The following is a 27,769-nucleotide window of genomic DNA, read 5'->3' on the forward strand; positions in this document are numbered from 1 at the left end:
TCTTTCAGTAACAGTTAAGGAGACCTCAGCCTGTATAGCGTATCTTTAATGTGAAGCACTATGGAAGCACCTTTTGCTGTGCTGGCATGGCACCCCTGCTGATGGAAATGTTTGCTATGTGCAAGGACATTTAGCATTATTGACTCCCTGTGCAACCATAAGTCTAGTTATTGTGTGGCTGGCCCTCGGATGGGTCATGTTGCTGTGACAACTTCTCCACTTGCTGCCTTCAGTGGCCAGCAACCTCTCTCTTTGGATGGTTCCGTCTGCAGCTTCACATTGAAAGTGGCTTCCAACTACTTTTGATGCCATTCGTTAATCCTTGGCTTTTCTTTGAAGATATCTCCCTGCTTTCCAGACACTCCTTTCCTCAAAGGACAGTAATTACCAAATGGTCAGGTAAGATGGTGTTGTCACTAAATGGTGGGTTCTTCAGTCCAGCCGATAGGGAGAAAATGGGAAATGATCCATCTTATTGTTCCTTCTGTGAAACATATTAACTACATTTGTTTGTAGGCAGCAGTTTCTGAATTCTCTTTTGACATTAGTCTTTTTTGAATGCTCACAGTTCCCTCCTTGCCCTGATTTCAATCAAGTTTGATGTACAGTTCTAGCCTGGAGCAATAAGCAGCAGCTTTTAACTGAAATCATTGGTTAAACTTAAATGCATGTCTTTATTATCTTTTTTTTAAGTTTTAATGTGTTATTTTGCCCTAGGTTATGTTCTGCAGAGAATGAAATAATCTAACAAATGTCTTTAGGTTTGCATCCAAGGCTGAGACTTTGGATGAATGACTATTTGTGTAAACAGTTTATCTTGCATGGAGATGATATAACCACTGAGATGAGGTCAGATCAAATTTGTCAGACCAATGTGACATGTTCATAAGGTGAAAAGAGAGACACGGACAGTATTTATTGAGTTGTCTTGATGAACACTTGAATCACCTATGCATAGAAGGTCACACACCAAGTGCTGGAAGATGGGATTAATACAGCTGTTTCACCAGTGGTCATCATGGATGAGGTGGGTTAAAGAACATTTTTTTATATTACAGAACTCTATGATTCTAAGGGTGCAGGATTAGTGAATCTCAATTTCACTGCTACGTATTTTGGAAGCTGATGAAACTAAGTGGAAGGCAATAGATATTTAATGAATATCAACACGTCATTTAATGTCTCTTGGTTTGATTTGTCATGTAACCTTCTTTATCTTCCCTGCTACCCCCCCTGCCTGAAGGATATTTCTGAACCAAATGATATTTTGCAACAGTCCAATATATTTGTAGATATCATTACTCAAACTACAGTATATTCTCTTAATTTCATATTATTAATTAAGGGCCTGTCCCACGAGCATGCGACTGCATGCGGCATGCGCAACCTAACGTCACTTGATGATGACTAGTAATCATGATGGGATTTGAATTTGCATCATTGGATTGTTAGTTAGGGCATCTTGATTACTAGTCTGGTAATTCAACTGGTATACCACCATTTTAATCCATTTTAATCTCTAGGGTTTTGTAAATTCAGTGCACTATCACCAATGCATCCATTATCTCCTTTTCTCTGATGGAACCCAGGGTGTAAGCTATCCTGGCCACAGTACTGTAAGCATTCTGTCCACTTAATTCCATCTGTACATTTTACTTAATTCATAGTAAAAATACTCACTTTCAGTAGGCAACGACGCATGCTGTATGTACAGGCGAATATCCTCTTGCGTAAATTTGGTGCGTGTGCAGATGTGGTGAAGATGTCGCTATTTAGAGCATACTACACACCCCTCTACACTGCGCACCCGTGGTCGAACTATTCAAAGACAAATATGCAGAGACTAAAGGTGCCATATAACTATGCCATTCGAACACTGCTAAGGCAACCTAGATGGTGTAGTGCCAGTAATATGTTTGTGGCTGCAGGAGTCAGTACTTTAGAAGCTATCCTAAGACACCACATGTATAAATTCATTTGCAGGATAAATGAGTCTAAAAATGTGCTTATTGTGGCCTTGACAAACGTAAGGGTTAGCACTACACGCTACGAATCCCAGCTGTGGAGACACTGGTATCGTTGTCTCGTTGTAGGACATTGATCATCTTTTAATCTGGATTTTTAACTTAAGTATTGTGTTTAAAAATATATAAATTATGATGTTTTTATAAGTGATATACCAAGATTTTAGATGTATTTATGATATTTCATATGCAATGCATTTTTAATGTAATGTTGCCCCTTGTCTGGACGTTGAGTCCGTTATAAAGTTTATTATTATTATTATTATTATTATAGCTTCAATGACGTTGGTCCAGGACTAATAGTTGGTGATATGTTCACTTAGGAACTGGACTTGCTTGACTCTCTCCACTTTAGCATCCTTGATACAGTCCAGGGCATGTACACCACCTACTATCCTAAAGTCAATGACTATCTCCTTCATCTTACTGACATTGTGGGGGGGGGGGGATTGTTTCCTTGACAACATGTTTCTAAGCTCTCTAGCCCCTTCCTATACTCTGTCTCATTATTGTTTGAGACATGGCCCACTACTGTGGTATGATCTGCAGACTTGTAAATGGAGTTAGAGCAAAATTAGAGCAGAATAGAGCAAAATGTTATTAAAATAATTTCTATTGTTAGAGACAGTGATAGATTTAATCAAATTATCAGTCTCCTTTTACTAAACATGATCGTTGCATCTATCCCATTAGTTGTAGTAATTAATTACACCTATCCAGAATTCAATGCAAGATTCAACCATTTTATGATTATTGCTGAGGAGGATCCCTTTCTATAAGATTTTTATTGTACAATAAATAATCTAAAATACCATATTACCTTGATGGCTGTTTGGCACATTTGCTCCTTTAAACACATTCCATTACTCAAGCTGAGATTTACATTTGCAGGTTTCATTTGCACTGTCCACATAAAGCCCTCTTGATTATTTTGTTATCTGTGTTACTAGTTCCTCATGATTAATAGTTGGCCTAATACTGTTTATAAACTTTAACACGTGCTATAAATTACTGGCATGAATGTGTGTTATTCTTGCTCGTTCTGAAGTCTAGACAAACTGATACTTCTTCCTGTTCTTCTCAGCCAAGATCATCCCCCTTTCCTTTTCCATTTGGGTCTATCTATTCTCAGGTCATATAGAGTTGTACAGCACAGAAATGGGCTCTTCACCCACCACATCCTCTTTTTACTAATCCTATTAGCCCTCTGTAGGTCTTTCTCTCTCAATGCTTTACCTATTTACCTGAGTCTAGTCTAGTCTAGGTCTAGTCTCAGTCTAGGTCTCTGGAATGCTAGTCCAGTAGATACACCAACTTTCTCCATTGGGCATTAGATTAAATCTATTTATCTTTTTTGTCTATTTAGTTGTGACTACAGTATGAATTCAGTTAAAATATCTGTCACTCACTCTCTCCACCTCTCTCTCTCTCTCATTCATGCACTTCTATCCCAGTTAGAAAGTCTAATGAAAAAGTTTACATCCTTCATATGTAAATGCAAGGAGGTGCATGTTCAGGAAATGAATGCAAAGTAGGGGGTTGTAAGCTTGAGACTAGGAATGAGAGATTTTGGTTCCATGGGAAGGGTGGAGATATTAATATAGTGCAGAGAGGATGAAGGTGAGTTTCAATCGATAGATGGAATTTTGAAGGACTTTGAATGGGTTTTTAAGGAGATTCTTTTTCTCACTAGCATGAAAATCAGAAACCAGAGAATTCACTTCAGGGTCTGCTTCCGTGCTGATTACCCTATGATTCTAAAAATGGCAGAAATGTTTGAAATAGTTATTTGATATATTCTAGAGAACACTTTTTTCTAAATATCAGCCACTGCAAGGAGAAGAACTCTCACATTCTCAGAATAGTGCCAAAGAATTGTCTGTTCACCTCAGAGGATGGGATTTAACTTGTCATGTGAAAAAGGGAAGTGAAGAAATGGGAAACATAAACCATACAAACTCCCAACTCCAGCTAGTGCTGGTACAATTGGAACATGAGGTCAACTTTCTGCAAGGTATAATTTGTGCTGGCTTTAGTAAAACATGACCACTGATAACTACTGAATCGATGCTTTACACAACTGTGGTCTTCCATTCATTAGTTTAGACTTTAGAGATACATCCCATACTCTAATACTATTCTACACAAAAGGGACAATTCACAATTTCTACCGAAGCCAATTAACCAACAAACGTGTATGTCTTTGGAGTGTGGGAGGAAACAGGAGGACCCAGAGAAAACCCATACGGTAACAGGGCAAATCTACAAACTCTGCATTTAAAGCACGCGTAGTCAGGATCGAACCTGGGTCTCTGCCTCTGCAGCTCTACCGCTGCGCCACTGTGCTGCCCTAATTTTAGTTAGTTGTGTGTGAGTGCTCCATAGCAAAGATAGCTTCATAGCTCAATGTGCAGTAAATATAGTGCAAAACTTCCTCACGGAAACACTGATATTTTCTGATCTTTATTCACATCATGTCGTCTCTTACACCCGATTCCCTGAAGTTTCTATCTTAATCCATTGCTTCTGTGGATCTATTCTCCTGTTTTGCATCAGATTTCCAAGCTTTCAGGGCTAACCCTCAATGCGCTGCATTTCCATCTTTTTATTCTGTAGTACAATTATCTCCTTACTGTGGCTTGAAATGAAAAGGTTTGCTTCATAGTGACAATCTAAACAGAGAATGCTGTATGTACAACAGATGTGTTCCACCCCATTTTAAAACAAATTGCAAAAAATTATAATAACTGTGATCATGGGGCTCCTGGCAGACTTTACCGCGTTCGATCGGCTGGTAACACTAAAATTGTGATTCATTCTTAATCATTTTTCCATAAACTTGATTTATATTTGATGGTATATCTGCACATATAATCTATTGAGGGGACTGATATTCCCTTAATATTTTCACATGCTTCTGCGATATTACAATATCTGTTTAAAATATTTACGCCACTAACACCATTAACATTAGTTCAATTATTCAAATAACGAAAGGAAAATGATCATATTATTGGTGCTGGGCAGAGATTCCAGGTGTAATCACTCAATATGACAATATAAAATTAATCACCATACAGAAGGCTTGCCAAAGCAGTAGACACAATAATTCAAAATGACAAATGGGAATTAATCACTTCATTATACGCCTGCACGCTGCCACCATTGTACTTTGGACAGAATCTGCAGCGAGACGGCTGGTTATTATGCACTCCCCTTGCAGAGAGCGTGGACCTTGTTGTGAGTGTATCTGTGTGTCCACTTTGGCATGCGGAGTTCTTTAAACCTCCCAGTATTATGTAGACAGTTTCATTTGCTTCAGAATATGTGTTGAATGGTTTACAACATTGCTTCCAGGCCGTCTGGAACTCCTTGGTTCTAAAGGGACCTCCCGAGTTGCGGAGACAAACATTTAACAGAAGAGGATTTGGAACTTTTTTTGTTGGAAGGAAGTGGGGTGGGGGTGAGGCTCAGCAAGATGAGAGGCATTAGGCAGTGGTTTGTAAAACATGGGACAGCTGTATCCAGTTTATTTTTACTCTAAGTTCAGTTTATTCGTTGATAAAGTTATGCAATGGCAAATTCAATTTGGGGTTTACACAAGCAATGCTGGATTAAGAAAGATTTAGATATGTTAGAGTGAATTATACATCACTTCAGGCTAGTTCCTTTATAGTTCATAAAGTATGATGAAGAATAGTCATAGTTATAATACAAGACTAGACTAAGTGGGACCCGTTGGGTCCCATGTTCACACGGGAGGGCTGGTCCCCCGACGCAATATTCCACCTCTCCACCAATTCCATTATTGGTGGCCAGTGGGGGGGCTTTCTGGAGCACTGGTATGAGTGTTGTTGGCTGTAGGGACTACTGGTCTCCAGAGGGCTAGTATGGACAATGTGGGCCAAATGGATTCATTAGGTGGCAGCTCAGTCCCTCAGCCTGATGTGCTGGCAGATCACTCACGGCTGATGGGCTGGCAGTTGACTCACGGCTATTCCTTGAAATTCCATTTCAAGCAGAGTGCAAGGCCACCAAATTCAAGTCCATTTTCCTACCATTTCAAGCAGGGTGCAAGGCCACCGAATTCAAGTGCAGTTTCCAACCACTTCAAGCAGGGTGCAAGGCCACCAAATTCAAATGCAGTTTCATACCACTTCAAGGCCACCTAATTCAAGTGCAGTTTCATACCATTTCAAGGAGGGTGCAAGGCCTCCTTGAACCCAAACCCCCCAAACAACCATTTGCATGCAGTGCCTTTTTACTTCAACCCAAACCCCCCAAACAACCATTTGCATGCAGTGCCTGTTTATTTCAAACCAACCATATTTTCATTTTCAAACCACATTAAGGGCACCCAGAGTTGAGTAGACATATATTCAGTGTTATTCAGACCTCAGAGACACGTGACCTTCTAGCTTCCTCCATCTTGCAGAGACTGAGTGAGGCACACCACTTCTGGGTTTTATAGTCCCTCCCCCCTCCCACCAGCAGGGGCAGCAGAGAGAATGGCAATTAAAAAAAAAAACATTAATATCTCTCTGATTTTTTTGTCGATGGGAAAAGTCCTCTGGTCCAGGAAGGCGGGGTGAGCAAAAATGACGGCCGTAGGTGGCAGCGTTCTCCCGGAAATCACAGCACAGTGAGCCAAAAGCGGTCAAGATCAGACTTTTAGTAATATAGATAGATATGTGGCAATCCATGGGTAAATCACACTCCCATAAACAGTGATGTTATAATCAATAGATAATTTGTTTTGTGTAGCAAGGTTGATTGAGGGATAAATGTTTGTCAGAAAGGGGATAACGCCACTGCTCATCTTTGAAATAATGAAATTATGCCACCAGGTACTAAAAATTCATCAGCTCAACTCCAAAACTTGTGCAGTTGAAAGTCAGCGTAATGTATATTTACCCATGGTACCGGGAAATCTTCTCACCTATCGGCAGGGCTTTCATTTGAACCATCACCTTTCTCTGGCAAAAAGTTCCTCCAAATTTCACTGACAGTAGAGTAACATGGAATATTTATCTACAATTATGTTTTAAACCTTACTGATCTGTACACTAATAGTTCTTATTTATTGACACAAGAACCAGGTTTAACTAACCCTTGCACCCGGAACCGTGGTACTCAAAGGAACCAGCACTCAAACTGAAATCTTTATCCTCACTGAGACGTGTGAACTTTTCAACCTCACATTTAATTCCACATTCCTGCCCATGGAGGTAAGGATCACGGTCACTCCCAGCTTCCTGACCTCAGGACTATTCCCGGCTGCTGCTGCTGCATGCCACAGTTTGCTACTCACTGCTGCATTAAGGAGGTCACAGAACGTCCATACTCAGGGGTAGGAGACTGCATTCACAGTTTCATTACCCCACAGGAGCAGGTAGAGTGGATTTGCATTACTGATAAGGACAGTGCAGTGGCGCAGCGGTAGAGTTGCTGCCTTATGGTGCTTACAGCGCTGGAGACCCAGGTTCTATCCTGACTATGGGTGCTGTCTGTACGGAGTTTGTAAGTTCTCCCCGTGAGCACGTGGATATTCTCCGAGATCCCACACTCCAAAGACGTACAGGTTTGTATGTTAATTGGCTTGGTATAAATGTAAATTGTCCCTACTGTGTGTAGGATAGTGTTAATGTGCGGGGATCGCTGGATGATGCGGACTCAGTAGTCCGAAGGACCTGTTTCTATATTGTATCTCTAAACTAAACTAAACTAATTTTAATGGTGTTAAATTCTTCATCCTAATGATGTTTAGGGTCAGTTAGAGAGTTGCATCGTTCAAGAATGTCATTTGTAAAGTGCACAACTGTATAATGTTGCACTTGAATTAACACTGTTGGTTTAGGCATAGTGTTCATGCTGCACCGCAAATTCTCATGGCTACTGGTACAGTATTTATTTAAAGTGTGTGCTCTTAACGGAACAAACTGCAGTGCAAGAAAAACACTTTTATGAACAGATAATGCCGGAAATATTTTGCAGATCTTGCAACATATTTGGAATCGTGGGATCAGTGGATGCTGCAGGTTTTCCCACAGTGCAGGCATCGAGAGACTTCATTTGCGGCCTCACGGGTAACTTGTCAGCAATCTCTTGCCAGTCTAGCAGCCTGGAAGTTCTCCATGATCACCCATCCCATCCCTCACAAAAGGCCAGGCATTCCTTCGCCCTATTCTTTGTCAATCCATGTGCCCCTGACTATAGAGACATGGAGTGATACCGTGTGGAAACAGGCCCGTCGGCCCAACTTGCCCACACCGGCTAACAATGTCCCAGCTACACTAGTCCCACTTGCCTGCGCATGGTCTATAACCAACCAAACCTGTCCTATCCATGTACCTGTCTAACTGTTTCTTAAAGGATGGGATAGTCCCAGCCTCAACTACCTCCTAAGGCAGCTTGTTCCATACACCCACCACCCTTTGTGTGAAAAAGTTACCCCTTGGATTCCTATTAAATCTTTTCCCCTTCACCTTGAACCTTTGTCCTCCGGTCCTAGATTCCCCTACTCTGGGCAAAAGATACTGTGCATCTACCAGATCTATTCCTCTCATGATTTTATATACCTCTATAAGATCTCCCCTCATCCTCCTGTGCTCCATGGAATAGAGACACAGCTCACTCTCCCTATAGCTCACACCCTCTAGTCTTGGCAACAGCCTCGTAAATCTTGGGAATATTCTCCAACCCACCTCATACCATTACAGACTTATTCATACAGGTGCATCACACCCTAGCAACTGGAAGTGCAGGCTGATTTTTAAGTCATTCAAAAATAGTAATACAATTTCCAGGTGATTTTCTTTAAGCAGACTGTCGTAACATGATGCTTCATCCTGAAGTTTGAATCTGAGACTCTGCAGGACTCCCTCAGTATTCCATTAGAGTGCCAGCCATTGAGCATAACTCTTCTAGAGTATTATTAATGATCTTGATGGCTGATAAGATCTGGGAAATATAATGGCGTTAACTGCATCTCTAAAATAATCTTTCTGTGGAACTTGGAATCCAAACATAGACAGGGCAGTTTTGAGTTTCTGCTAATACCATCAAATATCATCAGTGCAATCTATGCAAACATGGTGAAATTAGTACAGAACCTCTGTAAACATTGATGGTAAAATTAATTATCCATGCTTTCAGCAGTCACTTTGCAGCTTCAAGATTTGATTCCTTAGATAAACATGCTCACATTGTACAACTTTTAGGGATGCCTCTATAAACTCTGAATCCTTAAAGCTGAGTCTCACGTTGTGAGTTGACACAAGAGGTACCCCGAGTGAAAAACTCAGGGTTGTGTACGTGATTGCAAGTGTATGATCAAGAGTTTAACCGAGTTCCCACGGGTATGACAAGTTTGCTGTTTACTTGTCATTTCTGCGATGTTCCAAGTTCGTCTCCCGAGTTACTCTTGAGCCAATCCTGATTGAAGGTTTGTTTTAAAAAGCAACAGTGTTATGTTTTAATAAGCAACAGTTTTAAAGACCTCTCCATCCTGTGGCTTTGTTTTAAAGATAGAATTCAGTGCGGCCGCATCTATTGATGTGACCTACAAAGGGAAAATGCGCACCATCCAGTACCAGAGCAGTTATACTTATGATTTGTTTGAAACACACAGGTTTGATATGTTTTAATTTAATTTACTGCCATGTCTACACACTGCGGGGAAACGGGAGACAAAATCTTTGAATGTGGACGGATGTGCACATCAGATTGTTGTGAGACGGAGCTCAGGGTTCGCCTCCTGAGCTGCTTTGGTGCCCAGGCGTGAGTTGAGGTGGAGAGAGGTTGCGGGGAGGGGGGCGTCATTAATCTGTCTGTGGTGACATGGCTCTTGGGTTAGGCTGGGATCATTCTCTGCAGGATGATCTTAGTGCGGGAGACAAGTGTAGGAGAGGTGTACTGACTGTGTGGGCAGTCACTTTGGAAGTGATTTCCCACCAGTCTCAAAAGCCGCTGTGTCTCCCTGTCCCTGGGATAGCAGGGGGCGACCAAACAGCACAATACCCCCCTCCCCCTCCACGCCAACACGAAGGGCAACGGCTTAGCGTCAGTAACAGCGGGCAGGCGACAATCACCATAACGCGAGAGAGATCAGGCCCTGTCGATGGTCTCCTTTGCACGTCGGTGTTTCTGTCTTTCTCCACTCATTGTTGGCCCTATCTGTCACCACCCCCCACCTACACCCCTCTGCTTCCCGGCCATGTGTGTGACCCCTTCCCTCCCGGCGATGCCAGCAGGTCAGTGCTAGTCGCACCGAGGCAGTTGCACTCCCTTCAGTTTTCCAGGGGGTCGGGACGGGACTGGAGTTGGGAGGGAAAGGTGGGGGGGGGGGAATGGGTGTGTTAGGTGAGCAGGAGAGTGGGGTTGTTTGCAGTTGCAGAGGGAGGGGGCAAGGGCGGTACAGTTCCCAGTCTCAGCTCCTTTCCAGGGGGGTGGCCGGAGATGTCAGGACCAACGGGACACCGACCCCCAGGCCCACCAGGCTCACTGCAAGCACGGAGAACCCAGAGACCCACAGTCAACAGCAACTCCAGCCCAGCCCTGCTCCAACTCCAGAGGAACCCGCTGGCACTGACCTGCTGGCATCGCCAACATGAAGACAGTGCAAAGCCCCCGCACCGGTGCAATAGGCGGGGAGCTGGAGAGGGGAGGGAAGGGGTCACACACATGGCCGGGAAGCAGAGGGATGTAGGTGGGGGTGGTGCAGATAGGGCCAACAATGAGTGGAAAAAAACAGAAACACCGACATGCAAAGGAGACCTACAACAGTGCATGATCTCTCTCGCGTTATGGCAGGTGATTGTCGCTGGGAAACTGAAGGTAGCGACAATCTGCTGCTGCCTGCCCGCTGAGTTAAAGAGTTCCCACGGTAGACTCACGATACACTAAGGTAAACGCACGGGCCACTACGTTCTTACAACGAGTTAAAATGTTTCAATTCTTAACCACAAGAGTAAAATTGACTCGTGGAAAATTTTAAACATGTTTGATTTTTTGCAAGAGTTGACAAGTTTCACGAGTACCTGCCGTTAGCGCCACGAGTCTCTACATTGCGTCCTCGAGTTCCGTACGTTAATCACATGTTATTACCACAAGTTTTAACTCGGGGTACCTCTTGTGTCAACTCGCAACGTGAGACTCAGCTATAGACTGCAGATCTTGAAATCCTAAGCAAGAAACAAAACTGCTGGAGGAACTCAGTGTGTCAGGCAGCATCTGTCGAGGGAGATGAGCGAGAATTTCGGGTTGAGATCCTTTTTTAGACTGATAGATGAGAGCCATAATTCTGAAGAAGGGCTACAACATAATGTTGTATTTTCCTTCCACAGATGCTACCTGACCCATTGTGTTCCCAAAGCAGTTTTTTTCAGCATTCTTAGCAGTTTCTTTTATAACAATCATCTAATTTATTGAATAAATTGAATAGGGTGAATAAGATGAAACTGATAGATATCTCTATAAGATATTTGGACAGGTACATAGAGGGATAGATTTAAAGGGATAGGGGCCAAATGCATGCAGGTGGGATTAGAGTAGATATAGATCTTGGTTGGCGTGGGCAAGTTTGGCCGGAGGGCCTGTTTCCATGCTGTATATCTCCATGACTAATTTTACTTAATGGAGACACAAGGAGCTGCAGATATTGGAAGATGGGATCCAACCCAAAATGTCACCTGACCATTCCCTCCACAGATACTGCCTGACCTGTTGAGTTTTCAGCTCAACTATAGTTGTACATTTCTTGTTTCAAAAATCACTGAATGATTGAACACATGAAAAAGCTTTATGCAATTTAAAAACTAAAACACATTTCCACTCTTTAATTCATCCTGGAGTATCACCCTTTTTTGTATTCTTAATACACATAAGGGCGTTGCTCAATTACAGTTACACTGCCAAAGACATTTCTCATCCAATTTGAAAATGAAAATGAAACCTCTGCAGATTCCTGTGCCGTTAGTTTCAATCCAGAAGCAGTAAAGTGAACCAATAATCAACAGGAATTTCCACAGAGCTTATTTTGCTTCCCCATGTTCTCATAAAGGTACTGCGATGGTTAGGATTGTATTTTCAACAAGAGAGATTGATAGAGGCTAAAGCAAACAGGTGAAGGAAAATGGACAGCACCATGCAAAATCAAGATGTCCCAAAGTCCTTTACAGCCATGGAATCCTTATCCACATTTTCTGTTTCGCTAATCTCACTGGAAAATGGCTGGACATTTGTCCAGTAATGACATTTGTTTTTAGCAGATTTCCATCAACATTTCAGTTTTTCGTTTATGCACGATTGTTCTGTTTATGCTTCTCAAAACCTGATAAATCTAAATTATTCACTACATGAAAATGAGCAACTGGGCTCTGTAATCCAAACGCTCTTGATTTAGCTCAGAACTAATAACAAATGTCTTGCTTGAAACCATGTAAGGTGATGTGAAATCTATCTAAATATACCTGGATGTGAATATACCTAATTGGAGTGCCATTAACATATACTGCACCACAATTCTTAGAGTATTGTACTTCCGGTGGCGCTGGTGCCAGCAGCCTCCACCTACAGCCCGGTATCTTTTTGTTTTTTTGTTTATTTAGTTATGTTAAAGTGTGTTTTTTTTGTGTTTTTTGGTGTTTTTATGTGGGGGAAGAGGGCACGGTGCGGGGAATACCGTACTTCAGCCGCTTCCTGGTGAGGACGCGACTATTATTCGAGTCGCGTCCTCGCCCCCCCCTCCCCCCACAGCGGCCTACCTGCCTGGATTGGCGCGGCCTTTCCTGCCGGGATCGACCGGAGCTCCAGCAGCGGCGGGACAGCGCTGAAACATCGCGGGGCTGGCGATGCCTTACCGGGGGTCGCCGTCTGGAGCCCGGAGTGCCGGACCTGCTGCACCGACATCATGGAGCTGCGGTTTGCAGAGCTCCCAACGCGGGCGGCGCTGACTACAACGCGGGGTCCTGCGACTCTGCCCAGCTCGGCCAGCGGACTCAGGAGCTGCAGACTCCGGCAGCGGGAGGCGGCTGATCAGAAGGTCCGGGCCGCTGAGGAGGAGGCTGCTCACCGTCGGGGTTCGGCGTCGGCGTTCCACCAGCCCGGCGTGAGGGCCTGAACATCGGGCCACCCGGGGCGGCGACTGCGGGTGCTCGGAAGGCCCCGACCACGGATGAACACGGAGGGGAGGCTGGCTGGACTATGGTGCCTTCCTCACCTGGGTGCCATTTATGTTATGTTGTGGACTTTATGTGTTTGTGCTTTTTAAAATTTTTTTAATTCAATTTCAATTTTATTTTTAATATGTTTTATTATTTATTTATTATTTATTTTTATTATTTTTCTTGTGATTTGTTTTTAACGATACTGCCTGTAAGGGAAATTCATTTCGTTGTCTCAAATTGAGACAATGACAATAAATTTGAATACAATACAATACATACAATACAAGTATTTGAATATAAATTAAAATTTAACTGCAAACCCAAGCAAAGTACAGAAGGGTGACCTGGGTGACCACAGATGCTGGAATCTTGAGCAAAAAAAACCCAAACTGCTGGAGGAACTCAATGGGTCAGGCAGCATCAGTGGAGAGAAATGGACATTTCGCGTCGGCACATGGCTGGTAGAAGGAAGTGATGGGAAGGGCTGGCGAGTGGGAGGTAGATCAAGATAAGGTGGAGTTAATTGGCAGATGGGGTGGGTGGGAGAGAGAAAGGTGGAGATAGTAACCAAGGCTGGTGGTAATGTCGAGAAGTTGAATGGGTGCAAATGGTGGAATGATGAGAAAGGAAAGTGGGGAGTGAAGTGTAGAATGAGAGGGAAAGATGGTAGAAGGGAACATGGGAAGCTCAATGAGTCACAATTTAGGGAAGGATAGGTGATGAGTTGATGGAGGATGTACAGGAAAGAGACGATGACAGGAGCGGGGGAATGGATGGAAAGGTGTGCTCTAGGATGGGGGGCGGTTATTGGAATATGAAGAGGGGGCTTGGGGGGGGGGGGGGGGGGGGGGGGGGGGGTGGGTGGGGGAGGGGTTAACCTAAATTGGTGGTGAATGTAAAAACACTGCCAAATAATTCTTTTTGAAATATATTTAGGAAATGGGGCAGTACCAGCACATTACCTGCACAGCATGGTCCCACAAAGTGATCAGTTTCTGGCATTATGGATGAAAATGAATCAGGAGACAAGAAGGGTTTCCTTGTTGCTGCAGTGTAATATCTATTGACAGAAGACATGACCTCACATTGAGTGTCTAGATGAGACAGGCAGGAAATGTATGTTAGACAGTGGAAGCCGTGCTCTTGCCTGTGATGTCTCTAGGCAAAATAAACTTCTAAGACTCGCATCTCAAGCACAAATGGAGTAAGCACATTTTGAAAGACTATCTTTGGCGAACCTCAAGTTCAAGTTCAAGTTCAAATTCAAATTTATTTGTCACATGCACCATAAGATGCAGTGAAATGTAATTTACCATGCAGCATTACAATTAAAAAAGGACACAATGCACAACATAATTCAACACAGACATCCACCACAGCATTGTTCACTCCTCCTCCTTCTCCCTTGTTCACCCATGGTCGGGGCCCTAACCCTCCGTAGTCACCGCTACGGATGGCCCTGTGTTCAAGCCCTCTGGTCGGGATGGTCGGAATGCCAAGTCAGGACAGGTCGCGCACACGCCGCAGCCCGGAGTTCCCAAATCAGCCACCTCCTTGCCAGAGACCGTGGCTTCCAGATGTTGTAGGCCGCAGGCCGGCAGTCAGAGGTCTTCTCTGGTGATCCCCGGCAAGGGATCGCCCGCTCCACGATGGAAGGTCCGCTCCACGCCTGCCGCCAGAAGCTCCACAGACCGAGGCTCCAAGATGTTGTTGGCTACAGGCCAGCAGTCGGAGCGCTTCTCCGGCGACCCCCGGCAAGGGGGTCCGTGATGTTACAGTCCTCGCTGCGCCTCCGCTGAAGCTCTGGGCCCGCGATATTAAAGTCCCCGCTGCGCCGCTGCTGGTGATGACTCCAGGAAAGGCCGCACCAATCCAGCTGTAAGGCCGCGAGGAGGGGGGCGAAGAAGTGACAAGGGAGAAAGTTGCATCTCCGTCGAGGTAGGTACCTGAAAACGGTTTCCCCCTATTCCCCCCTCCCACCATCACCCACACAAGATAAACAGCCAAACACTAAAACATACATTTGGACATACTAAAAAAAACACAAAAAGTCGAAACAACGAAACCGCTGCAGGCGAGGCAGCCGACTCGCAGCACCACCGGAACACGAACCAAAACATGCGGATTAAAAGTTGTGGTTCTGAATCATATGTCAGAAAACTTTGCAATTACTATGCAGGAGTAAAGGTAGTAAAATGTAACCCTTCAATTTCTCCACAATGTAATTCCTTCGATATGTACTGTACATCAGGATGTCCTTCCTCTTTGCTCAAGCAAGGCAGAGGGGACTGCAAATTCAAATGGGTGGCAGAGATCTATTCAGAACGTGTTCAAATAACAAGCATTTGTTCAAAGTAAGGGTGATGTTTAATGCCTCATGGATTTAGTCACTGGCAAGGCTGGTGTTCATTAACCATCTTCCATCGCCCTCTCAACCAGGTAGCTAGACTATTGATAGTTATTGCAAGTTGTGTGTGGGCCAGATAGAGGCAGATTTCCTTTGCTGTTAAACTGATGATTCTTTTAACAAAATACCAACCATTCTGTAGTAATCGTTAATTAGGCTAGATTTTTATTGCAGACTTTGCTTTAAATTCCTCATTCTCGATGGTGATATACAAATGTGGCTCGATATAAATAGCCCAGGCCTCTTTATACTGGTTTAGTCCTTCCTGTTAGTCTTAGCTGTACCCAGGTTGGATGCAACCCATTCCTCTCCTGACTCTTAGCAACTTGCCATAATCCAAGCCTTGGAGCAAAACCCTTGCCTGCATAATGCTGACATCGCTAATTTGCACACAAGGCATTTGTATGCAAATCCAGGGTTTCTAAATGGTCTGCGGAAGTAATTTAAGATAAAGCCAAAGTACGTTTGAATTCTTCCAGATCAGTGAGACAAGCTTTGTCCATTGCAATTTGCAATAAATTTAAAGTCTCAGAAGAGGGTCAGCTCTCCTCTCGCTGATGCCTCTAAACATGTGATAAGCATGATACATTGTTGAAGTGCAGGCTTTGGAAGATCCTGGGGAGAAATATATTTAGATGCCATACTCTTTATCCTAGCCCCCCCCCCCCCCCCCCCAATTCAGTCTCTGAAGTGAACAGGAATTAATCCTGGGAATATGTGCAACTGAAATTTTATTTTACTTGAAATACTTCCAGGGTATAGAGCTCGCCAGAAAAAATTGACAAGTCACCTCCCCTCATTCCTTATCCTTGCCATCCATAGGCGGTTTGTAAATCAGGCTGCCTTGATGCTGTAAGGTGTGTTGGCTCACATTGCCCTGGGCCTCACGTCACTAAGTGTTCCTTGGAAGAGTGGTCTTCACTTCAGAGCACACTACATTAAAGTGGCCTGAAGTGAAGGAGGCCTGAAAAAGTAACAAAATACAACTGCATTCCCAACATCAAGGAGAACACAAGAGAAACACAATAAGCTGGATCAACTCAGCGGGGCAGGCAGCATCCCTGGAGAGAAGGAATCGCAGTCGCAGTCGCTGCCTCAAAAAGGCAGCCAACATCATCGAGCACCCACACCATCCTGGCCACGCACTCATCTCTACGCTACCATCAGGCAGAAGGTACGGGAGCCTGAAATCTGTTACATCCAGGTTCAGGAACAGCTTCTTCCCCACAGCCATCAGGCTATTAAACTCGCCAACAAACAGACTCTGAACTGTAACAGCCTATTGCACTTTATCTGCTTATTTATGTGTATATTGAACTGAACTGTTCTGTATTTTTGCTTACAATATTCTGTTGTGCTGCAGCAAACAAGAATTTCATTGTCCTATCTGGGGCACATGACAATAAATTCTCTTGACTTGAGTTGAGAAGGAACGTCACCCATTCCTTCTCTCCAGGGATGCTGCCTGTCCCGTTGAGTTACTCCAACTTTTAGTGTCTATCGGCAGTTTAAACCAGCATCTGCAGTTCCTTCTTACACATCAAGGAGAACCCATCTGGCAATCTGCAAATAGCCATAGGTTATAATTTTCACAACTCTTCATCCTGTTAGTCTCCTGATCACCCAGCATACTGCCAGCCTCCATCCTCTCTGACTGCCCCTCAAGTAATCTGCCGGCCATTGTTACTCCGCACCAAAGCATTTTATTGACCCCATTATCTTCAACAACAAGCCTACTGCTGGACCATTGGCCTTTTTACCTCAACTGAAGAGTCTTGTGATGACTCAATTTCTAGGCAGACATCTTTTATAAATGGATTGACTAGACTTTACAGTTTAATTAAATTCTGCTTTAGTAATAATCATGATTTTTTGCCAGAGGAGCCGATTGAATATTGTCATTATGCAACTGGAAGATCCTGTTACCCAGTACAAGAAAGACTTGCAAATGTAAATACATGTAAACATAGATTCAATACCAGATATATCTTCTGCTGTAAGGATGATCACATTACTCATACAATTGTTACATTTTACTTTAACTTCCATCGTGATGTTGATCTACTCTTCCTTTCTGAAATCTTCTCTCCAAATCACTCTTTGGATCTCCTCAGTTGAAATTCTGAAATTCTAAAAAACAAAGATGCCAATGATGTCACCATGACAATATCGAACAATCGTACCAACAAACACGAGCATCTCCTCTCAACTACAAACCATGGACAGCATCTTTGAGTATTTCAAGATTATTCAATGGAATATGACTGATAATAAATCAAATGAGACATTGAAGCAGATAACCAAGCATTATTCAAAGGTTGGTTGTAAAGAACATTTTGAAGAGAAATAGGGAGATAGGTTCTTGACAGCTGATGGTACCATGATCAATAGCAGAGTGCTTGCTTTTGGGAGATATTCAAGAAGCTAGCAGTGGATTACAGTGCTAGTGGAAATAGCAGAAATTGGGTGGGTGAAGAAGAATTTGAAAACAAGGATAAGGATTTTAAAATCAAGGTATAATGTGCTGGAGGTTTGTTGAGTGATTGGTACTTGTAAGTGTAAATCCCGGCTAAAACAGAGCAGTAATATCACCAAAATTTAGTAGAGGCTTCATGCATTGTTAGGCCATTTTGGTAAAGTCTGGTGTGCTCTGCAGCAAGCTTCTGAATGGTGCCAGTAAGTCTAGGGCCCAGATCAATGTTGCAGATAAGAAATGTTTGAGTATCTCTTCAATTGACAGAATGAATGAGATTTCTGCAGAGGACCTCCAAGAAAGTTTAAAATGCATTGATGTGATTGGATTGTATATTGTAAATAATGTTGCCAGTCAGTTACCCTGTTGTTTGTTGATTGGCCAAAGTGTTAAGCCCTGGCAGGGTTGTTTTGAATTCCAGGGTAAATGTTGCATTATTCGAATTAAGTTAGCTTCCTCAAGAAGCTTCTCCTGAAACAATGTAAGGGAGATTCTGTTATTGGTCTGGGTAACTGTCAATAATATATTGTTGTAATTAATATGTTTGATTGGATTGTAAAGAGACCACCCCTCTGTAGTTTGGCCCCTCAAGGTTTGGGGAACTATAAAAGACAGCCCCCACGAGGTCCTTTGTTTATCTTCTGGAAGAGCGCTTGGGACTGTGTGACCTTTTGGAGTGTCTCTGCTTGCACAAGGCTAAAGGGCTTGGCTAGGCAGATACAAGGATCGAACCTGCGGTGGTTAGGTATCATATAGGGGAATTTGCTGTTCAATCTAAAAATAAAGTTTAGTTGGTCCAGTGCTTGACTCAGTGCTGCATTAACTGAACTAGACTGGAGGGAAGATTAGAAGAGCATATTTACATAAGCACCTGGACAGTTGACTACATCAAGCTCCTTTGAAATGTCACGAAAGAGACCAACATGTGAAGGTTCCTTTTCAAAGTCACTCAGTGTGAGTTGTGACCAGTTCATTCAAATCCTTTAGCACTGGATTCTGGGGACGGTTTTAAAAGAAGGTATTAATTTTAAACCCTTCTCCTGCTGAATTACTGTAGGAAGAGGAAGGTTTGCCCCATTGCCTTCTGTTTCCTGCTCCAAAGCACTTCCAAGCACAACAGTATCCTGAAGGTTACACAAAAAAGCTGGAGAAACTCAGCGGGTGCAGCAGCATCTATGGAGCGAAGGAAATAGGCAACGTTTCGGGCCGAAACCCTTCTTCAGACTGATCGGGGGCGGGGGTGGGTGGGGGGGACAAGAAAGGGAAAAGGAGGAGTAGCCCGAAGGCTGGGGGATGGGAGGAGACAGCAGGGGGGACAGTTAGAGAGGAGGTTGTGAAACTGTCTCCGGAGAGAAGAGGAGAACTGTTCAGAGAGGGAGGTTGTGAAACTGTCTCCGGAGAGAAACGTGAGTTTTCTCAGCTGCGGGAGGGCCAGCTCAGTGGAGTCTCTTGTCACTTTATTGGTTCTTGGCCCATAGATTCAGGCCTGATACTGGCTGATAATGTGCTGGATCCAATTTCACATCGTAGCACTATTTTGGATGAATGTTAATGACTCTGCAGCATAGTTTATTCACTTGAAAAAGAGTTAAGAGGTATTTCCTATGAGGAAAAATTAAGCAGAATGGGTAAGATGTTCAAGAAGGGAACTGCAGATGCTGGAAAATCGAAGGTAGACAAAAATGCTGGAAAAACTCAACGTGTGAGGCAGCATCTATGGAGCAAAGGAAATAGGCAATGTTTCGAGTCGAAACCCTTCTTCAGACTTATGTGAGGGGGGGGGGGGGGGGGGGGGCGGGAAGAAGAAGAAGAGGAGGAGCCAGTGGGCTGAGGGAGAGCTGAGACGGGGAGGAGAAAGTAGGGACTATCTGAAATTAGAGAAATCAATGTTCATACCGCTGGAATGGAGACTGCCCAAGCGAAATATGACGTGCTGCTCCTCCAATTTATGGTGGTCCTCACTCTGGCCATGGAGGAGGCCCAGGACAGAAAGGTTAGATTTGGAATGGGAGGGGGAGTTGAAGTGCTGAGCCACCGGGAGATCAGGTTGGTTATTGCGAACCGAGCAGAGGTGTTCGGCGAAGCGATCGCCAAGCCTACGCTTGGTCTCACCGATGTAGAGCAGCTGACATCTAGAGCAGCGAATGCAATAGATGAGGTTTGAGGAGGTGCAAGTGAACCTCTGCCACACCTGGAAAGACTGCTTGGGTCCTTGGATGGAGTCAAGTGGGGAGGTAAATTGATAAGTGTAGCATTTCTTGCGGTTGCAAGGGAAAGTACCCGGAGAGGGGGTGGTTCGGGTGGGAAGGGACGAATTGACCAGGGAGTTACGGAGGGAGTGGTCTCTGCGGAAAGCAGACATGGGAGGAGATGGGGAGATGTGGCAAGTGGTGGGATCACGTTGGAGGTGGTGAAAATGTCGGAGGATTATTTGTTGTATGTGACGGCTGGTAGGGTGGAAGGTGAGGACAGGGGGGACTCTGCCCTTGTTACGAGTGGGGGGGATGGGAAGTGAGAGCAGAGACACGGAGTATAGAAAAGACCCTGGTGAGAGCCTCATCTCTAGTAGAAGAGGGGAACCCCCGTTCCATGAAGAATGAGGACATCTCCAATGCCCTGGTGTGGAACACCTCATCCTGGATGCAGATGCGGCGTAGACGGAGGAATTTGGAGTAGGGGATGGAGTCCTGACAGAAAGCAGGGTGGGAAGAAGTGTGGTCCAGGTGGCCATGGGAGTCAGTGGGTTTATAGTGGATATCGGTCAGTTGTCTATCACCTGCGATGGAGATAGTAGTGAAGTCAAGAAACGGTAGGGAAATGTTCCTGAGCAGAATGGGTCTTTACTGGAACTAATAAATGATGCATGTGTTGAATAAATATTTTTTATTAGTCTTCAACGGGAAAGTCAATGCTAATATTTTACTTGGACAAGTGCGGGATTGCACTTGAAAAGTTAAGCAAGGGCAGGAGATACACACTGATTGGCCGGATCCTAGATATTGTGGTAAAACAGAGGGAGCACAGGTACAAATACATTGTTGCACTCAGGTAGACACGATGTTGAAGAAAGCATTTGGCACGTTTACCTTCATCAATCAGGGCCTTTACTACAAGAATTTAGATGTCACTAGACCAAGTGTTGTCTGTAGGGAGTTTGTATGTTCTCCCTGTGACCTGTGTGGGTTTTCTCTGGGAGCTCCGGTTTCCTCCCACACTCCAAAGACATCCAGGTTTGTATGGTTTTGGCTTGGTAAAATTGTAAATTGTCCCTTCTGCGTGTAGGACGGTGTTGGTGTGCAGGGATTGCTGGTCGTTTCGGACTCGATGGGCCGAAAGGCCTATCTCCATGTTGTATTTCTAAACTAAACTAAACCACACTCGGAGTATTGTCTGAATTTCTGGTAAACAATCAATAGGAAGGATGTCAGAGAAGGAGATTATCAGGACTATAAGGCTTCAGTTGTAAGGAAAGACTGGTAGAATTTAAAATAATCTGAATAACAAGCGATAAAGGATTGGAAAAACTCTGGGGCCTAACGTAAGACAATTCACCAGGACCCAATGGACTGCACATGAGAATTTTAAAGAAAGTGGTTGCAGAGATCAGATTTTTCATAACTTGCTAACCCTCCAGTAGGGTGTCAGAAGATTGGAAAACAGCCAGTTATTTTAAATCCTTCAGACTCACATAGAGTCAATAGAGACTCCCTTATTCAAATGGGAAGGGCAGAAGGCAGGAAATGACAGGCCATTTAATTTAACAGTTATTATTGACAGGATAATAGAGTCAATATTCAAAGAGGAAATAGTGATCAGTTGGGAGAGCTGAGTCCACATGAGTTTATGAATAGTAGATCATCTATCTTCTATAATAAAAACTCTAATTTTGTTTTCTGCAAGTTTGTGTTGTATCTTTATTTGCGCAAAAATGGTACACAATAGCACTACGCTTTTTGGCCCACCTTACTCACCATTGTCCTGTGCTGTAAATGAAACAAGTTTTGTTCAGTGCGATGGTATATTTTAAGAGTTATTAATGTCTTAAAAAAAATGACCTTAAAACAGTGCCCCCACCTGGGCCTGCGCAGTTAGAGAGAGTTCCTGTGCGCGTCTTTACTGGCGTCGCAAAGGGCACCCAATGGGTCCTCAGCCGCGCCTGCGCAATTGGGGCCTTTCCAGAGTTCAGATCGCGATCTTTTTTTCAGAAGGGTGACATGAGTAAGATTACTTCCATTTCAATTTCTGCCGCCCCGGGTCCACGGGCATCTGCCACCTTGGTGCTGAGGCTGGGACAGCATCTGTGGGCGGCGGCGACCGGCTCCGGGGTGGGGGGAGGCCATGCCGACGATCCGGAGCCCGGGCACTGAGGCTGGCCCTGAGGCCGTTGGCTGCTGCTGCTCTGGGCATGCAAGGAGGGTGAGCAGCAACCTTGAGATTCTGGGGAGGTGAGGAGGGAGAGTGGAGGGATTGAGGGAGAGGAGAAGGTAGGGAGGGAGAGGGGGGACGGTGGGGGTGCTGAGGAGGGAGAGTAGGGGAGGAAAGGGAATAGGAGGGAGAGGAGGGGGAGAAGGGGAGGTAAGGAATGGGGAATAGAAGGTGGGAGGGGCAGTGGGGGAGGTGAGAAGAGATAGTGGGAGGGATAGGGGGAGGTGAGGAGTGGGGGGGGGGGGGGGGATATAGCGCGATAGGAGGGAGGTAGGTAGGGGAGAGGAGTTATGGAGGGAGAGAGACTGAGGGTAGGGGAAAGGAGAGGGAAGGAGAGGTGAGGGGGGGGGGGATTGCGGAAGGGGAGGGAGCATTGGGAGCCACGCCTGCACAGTTGGGGGCTATGGGTGAGTGGTGGAATATTGCATTGGGGAGTTGCACTTAGTCTAGTGTCTGATAAATGTATTCAAATCCGTTGAGGATGTAACAGGGAGAGTCCATAGAGGGAACCCCATAGAGGTAGTGTATTTAGATTTCCCAAATCCATTTGACAAGGTGCCACACAGGAGATTGGAGAATAAATTAAAAGCCCATGGTATTGGATGGAGTGCATTAGAATAGCTTTAAGCTGGCTTTCATAGAAAACAGAGATGGAATGGATCCTTTTCAAAATGGAAGAAGGTAACTACTGAGGTTCCGCAGAGAGCAGTTCTTGGCCTGCAATTGTTCACTATTTACATCAATGAGCTGGAGCAAAAAACAGTTTGTCGTTTATTTCCAAATGATATGAAAATTGGTGGAAGGGCATCTTTGGATGAGAATACTGTGATTTTGCAATGGGATATATATATAGTGTGTGTGAATGGGCAAAATAGTGGCAAATGCAGTTTAATGAAGTGTGAAGTCATACACTTTAGTAAAATATATCATAAGGCTAATTATCATGCGAATAGAAGGAGAGTGCAGATGGGTGAAGATGAGAGAGAGCTTGGTGTTCTTCTGCATAAAGCACAAAAACCCAGCAGGCAGGTCCAATGTATTTAAGAATTCATAGTCAACCCTTTGTTGCCTGGTTCTTGATTCCCCTCCTTTAGGTAAAAGGCTCAGTGCATTTACCCTCTCTAATCCCCTTCTGATTGTATACACCTCCATAAATTCACCCCTAATCTTCCTGTGCTCCAAGGAATAAAGGCCGGGACTGCTCAACCTTTCCTTGTCGCTTGGGCCCTCAAGCCCTGGCAACATCCTCATAAGTCCTTTATTACTGTAATATTGTTTGTTGTGTAATGTCTTAAGCATTTAATATAAATCATATCTTATTTTAACCAGCTGAATTTCCTGACAATATTGCAGGATATCTGAAATGCTTATCTTTCTCATCCATACTACTGCAATAAAATGTGAGGAATATCTAAAGTGTATTCCTTGTTTTGAGGGTTTAAACCACAGCTCTTGAAACATTTTGTTTTAAAACTGCACAGGAAATCTTAACCAGCTCCATCAATACACTTGACAGTTCACATCCATTTTTATGGTTCACTTTTATTACCCTTTATTATGAATGTAATAACATCTCGACAGTTCTGAATGGTCAGAAAACCATACACGATACGTACACAGTTATAGTCAGAGGTTAGTCTGTGATCAGACAAGGCTTGTATGACAGTGATGGGTGACAATGCCTTTCTGTTAATTATGAAGGTAGAGTTGTAGAAAGGATTCCCTCCCTCTCTGAGCAAATTCAAACAGTATACATTCCATTTGAGTTTGTTCATGCAGGGACAGCCAAGTGTAGATTACAGAGTAATATAAAACAGATGCTTTGCAGAATGGAGGAACATAGTCACTGGGTCTTAATTGATGTTATTGTTTGAGCACATTCATCAGCAGCTCAAGAGGTGGCTCTCCACCACTTTCTCGAGAGATGGGCATAGGCATAGGCATTAAATGCTGGTTTTATCAGCAATGCCCAATCTTGAAAGCTTCCTTCTGATTCTGAAGGTGAACTTGCTGCCATTGAGACAAGACTGACAGTATTTGATATGCAAACTATAAAACATAGCATAGTTGAGCTACAACTTCCAGCACAACGAGTTAAGTATCTGCATTCAATGGTACAAATATTATTTATAACATTGATGCACTGCCATTTCACCTCTTTGAGGAAATGATAACCCATGTGTATCAGGGTGTGTAAGAAAAATTGCTGGAAGAACTCAATGGATCAGGCAGCATCTGTGGAGGAAAATGAACAAATGACATTTCAGATGGGGGCTCTTCTTCAGATTCCAGCACCTGCGATCTCTTGTGTCTCTGTGTAAGGGTGAGGCCTTTCAACAAGTGAGCCTAGATTTCCAAAACACATTCCATCATTGCATTAAATATGTTGGGAAAGTAGGTTCAATTGGAATCAAAAAGATAATTGGTTGAAAGGAAAGAACAGTGGAGTTAGACAAATTAAAAAGCTCTATTCAATGGGCTAACATGTGTGTATGGGTCAAATGGCCTTTTCCTGCAAAATGATAAAAGGTTACTGGAGTGATTGTGACCAATAATGTTACTTTATGTCTGCTGGTTTATGTATTGTATTGTTTGACTAAATATTCATTGGGTGGAAATAATGTTGATAGGAAGTTCCTGAGCATAATTGGATGAGGCTTTGAATAAGGAGGTCGTGCTTTCTTTGCAGTGAGGACCCAAAACTCCATATCAATTGATTTGAATTGAAGTACATATCCAAATGCAATCAATAAAGGTAGACTATATCATAATGATTGCAAATAAAAGACTAGTGGTAATCAGGCCAGACCAGACTAAGTATGAAATTAGAAGTCATAACCTTCATTTATACATGGAAGAGGGATGCCTTTCCACGTGAATAACATTATTGAAATAGAGGACACGAATAAAGATGCTTATCCTGAGGCCTTGTGCCCCACCCAAGGTTTTCGTGAGGTTCCCGGAGGTTCCGGTCACTCTCCCTAATGGTGGAAAGTGGTTTCCGCGTAGCCGAGGCTTCTTCTATGTACCTGCAATTATTTAAAAAAAAAAAAAAACCGGCCTCGACTAAAAGTAGGTTGCCGTTTGGTCGAAGCCAGTGGAGTGGGGTTGCTATTTACTTACAGGCAGTCGAAGGCAATCTCCTTCGTTGACCGGCCATTTTGATTGGCTCATTTTGGAGTTTTCAGCAAAGAGGATCTTTGGTTTTCAGGACCTAGAAGATCAATCGGAAGGTAAAATGCCCGCTAACTTTATTAAACTTCTTAAAACTGTCTCCACTCCTTCTCCCGCACTCCCCCCCCCCCCCCCCCTCCCCCCTTCCCCCCCCTTCTCTCTCCTTCTCTTCCCTTCCTCTCTGTCCTTCTCTCACCTTCTTTCTCGTTCTCTCCCTCCCGCGCTAAAGCACTTACCATGCTCTGTAGCAGCCGTTTACCTTCCTCTTCATCGCGCAGACAGCGCTCCTCCGCTGTCCCTGGCCCCCACCTTCGCGATATTTGTGTGTGTGTGTGTGTGCGCGGTCGGTAGCAAAGGATCTTTGGTCAGTAAATGCAGCTCACACTTTGGTCGAGGCTTTCCAGGCAAGTGACCAAAACCTCTGGCGACTCATGGAAACCTTGGGTGGGCGCAAGGTCACCAGAGGTTTCCGTTCAGGTTTCCTAAGTGGGACAGGGGCATTAGCCTTAGTACGGAAACTTGGGGAAAACACTTCTGAAATGTAAGTAAACCTGGCAATCCATTGGATAATTGGTGTCCCACCCAAAGCAGAGAAACCCACAAAATTGCCATAACCTATTAACAGAAATCATGGAGAGTTATAGTTCTAGGACCAGCAATCAGAGTTTGGGGAGACAATTAGTAGCTACATATCTCTCTGAAAATCCTATTACAGCTTCAGTTTATTTTTGCATGTTATATTCAACATAGAGTGTCTCTATCAATCCCCCTAAACAGCTGCTTGAAAGGAACAATCCCCTTTCTCAAACTTCTCCAAATGTCCTACATCTCTGATTAAACTTTAGTAATAACAGGTTTTACTGTATGTGAAGTGTTCTCTTTTTACTTGCAGAACTTCATTCCTTGTGTTATATATATATTTATAAAGCCAGACTCTCTCGATGTTTTAATTTGTAACAGCTTTATCAAGGTGTCTGACAACTTACACTGACTGATTTATGTGTCTAAGTGCTCTGATCCTCCTGTTCCTGCATCTCCTAATCCACTATATCTCCTAAATATCGTCTTTCTTCCTTTTAGTCCTCTGTTTTGGGGGATTATTGTTATATGTCCAATTTCACCAGTCTGCGTGTGGTCTTCAACATCTGCTGCTATCCCTTTCATTTGTTCACAAATCACTATATTTCCAAGCTTTTGGAGGATCTGTGTCCATTATATGCTAACCCAGGACGTTAATATATTAAGATATTAATAATAGAAGATACTCTTGGTCCAATACCAAATACCGCTAGTGAGAGTTACGAGAACATCTTCTCTACCATCTAAATAACATATGTTCACCAACTACTGTGCTCTGTGCCCTGACCAAGTTTGTATAATTACTGTCACACCTCCTCAATTCTGCAAACTGTAATCATGTTATCAGGTCTATTATGGGGCACTTTCCCCAACAGGTTTTGAAAGCTATCCACATCTGTCCATCAGCTGTGTTATTTTTTTTTAATCCTTGGTTAGGTCTGTCATAAATATGCCGTCTAGTATTTACTGCCTGACCCATTGAGTCCTTGTTTGTTTTTCCTCTAGATTCCAAGATAATTTGGCACTGCACTCATTCTGTCGCATGCTTGTGTTGATGAACATCAAAGGTGAGATCAGAGGTTTCATAATGGAATGCTTCCATTTTAGCAATATTGCTTGGATGTTGTAAAATACAAGCCAGAGCTCAATTTTTATCTCACGAAGAACACATTGGATTTGAATGAGTTTCGGACAAATTCAGTAGTTCAATATTTAAATACAGATGGAGTTGTATAGCCCCAAGTACAGAAGAGTTAAGGTTCGATCAAAGTGAGGATTTTAAAAAGCATGACAAGGTTGATAAGGTAGATATAAACGTCTTTTAAGTGGGGGAATCCAGAACACAATAAAACGTCCAGATCACTCCGTTGCCACATGACAAGGGGTCATAGGAACTGACAGACACTCACGCAAAATGCAATTGTATCAAGGGCATTGGGAATGTTTGGGTTGTCTTTGGTAGTGAGGGAACCAAGATGGTTGGACAATCAAGTTCAAACTGCACTGGGACGGAATCTTCTTC

At 43.7% G+C, this 27,769-nt stretch overlaps 1 long non-coding RNA gene across 1 annotated transcript; it reads right to left on the reverse strand.

The window, feature by feature from the left end:
- Positions 1 to 17,388: 17,388 nt before the first annotated feature.
- LOC129703450 (uncharacterized) lies at positions 17,389 to 26,132 on the reverse strand. Its single transcript, XR_008724560.1, has 3 exons — positions 25,905 to 26,132; positions 25,618 to 25,708; positions 17,389 to 17,726 (listed from the first exon to the last, which is right to left on the reverse strand). It is a non-coding gene; the product is annotated as an uncharacterized LOC129703450 (long non-coding RNA).
- Positions 26,133 to 27,769: the final 1,637 nt, after the last annotated feature.

Source organism: Leucoraja erinacea, chromosome 14, assembly GCF_028641065.1.
Source record: "Leucoraja erinacea ecotype New England chromosome 14, Leri_hhj_1, whole genome shotgun sequence".
NCBI classification, from domain to species: Eukaryota; Metazoa; Chordata; class Chondrichthyes; order Rajiformes; family Rajidae; genus Leucoraja; species Leucoraja erinaceus.